Source organism: Mesitornis unicolor, unplaced genomic scaffold (assembly GCF_000695765.1).
Source record: "Mesitornis unicolor isolate BGI_N332 unplaced genomic scaffold, ASM69576v1 scaffold39499, whole genome shotgun sequence".
NCBI classification, from domain to species: Eukaryota; Metazoa; Chordata; class Aves; order Mesitornithiformes; family Mesitornithidae; genus Mesitornis; species Mesitornis unicolor.
The window spans coordinates 38,135-39,466 of NW_010206003.1; positions in this window are offsets into that span (position 1 = coordinate 38,135).

Below are 1,332 nucleotides of genomic sequence, written 5' to 3' on the forward strand. Positions count from 1 at the left end.
CTCCCTTCCCCAGGCAGCAAGTGATGAGGATCAAGAGAGCCTTCACCTAACCACTCAGCTGAATGTTTTCTTCTTGTGTGTTGCAGATTGGCTTTTCAACTCGCAACTTTCACTCACTCTCTGGCAAGAAAAAGGTAAAAAGCCAAGTCATACTAAATGGGAAAAAAAAGTCAGGCTTTTTTTAACATCATCATTGAACCCATGTTTTAATCACATGATGTGCAGGGCCTGAGTCACGAAGCTAGATTTTTTCAAGGTGGAAATACTCCTGGCTGGACTAGCAATAAATGACCACCAGGGAAGACAGAAACACAACTTTTCCCATATCCTGTTACACTGCCTCCACCAGTCCCAGGAAGACAACAGAAAACCAGACCTATACAGCTGGATCCATCAGGGCTGCTGAAGGGATTCCTAATTCCTTGCTCTAACATTGCCCCAAGAGTCTCAGCCCATTCCTTAAAATGCACTGGGAAAAGGAAAGAAATCACACATTAATTGTAAGAATAAGTCAAAAGTTTCTGCTCCCTTCCTTGCACCAGGAGGACATATTTTGCAGCAGAGCCATAAACCTCAGACTTTGAGTGCACTAACGGCTTACTGCATTGGTCTCTCCAACAAGGCAACATAAGTCCTGACTCATCTCACTAGTGAGGACAAAAATCAAAGGAAGGTGGGTGAGCAGAGTCCTTCCAAGCCAGCAACGCACACCTCATCGGTGAGTTCAGAGAGACGCCTGGGGGAGGAAGGAGGCATTCAGGAGTTTGAAGGAGGTGGATGATCTCATCCTACACCTTTGGGTCACATCCCAAAGCTGTTGGGCACTTGAGCATATTGCTGGCAGAGGCAGGTTCTGCATGAGGAACTGTGGATGGCAGTAGCGTCAGCAGTCCTGGCTGGGGGCATCGATGGCCACACGCAGTCGCACTTCCAATTCCTCTGAGTGTGGAGGTAGTTAGCAATGCTTCTACAGCAAACCTGGGAGGACTGTACCTGCCAGCTGCCTCAGTTCAGGAATTTGCCCTCAGAAGGTCCAACACTGCATATTGCCTGCTACCAGGCAGTGAGAGTCCTGACAGGGAACTGGCGCAGCTGGCCAGGCTCTGCATCAGCCCAGGGAACTTCACAAACATTCCCTACCTACCTAGGAGAATTTACATCTTTTTTGCAGACTTTCAACTCCTCAATCCCCAACTCCTCCCATAGGCCTCTCTAAAAACCCCCTCCCTTTCGGATGCTGATGCTTTTCAGCTGTTTAGACTGTGGGCCAGACCATGAGCTGGGTGTAAATCAGCATAGCTTGTCAATGCTAATTTACACCCGCTGAGAATT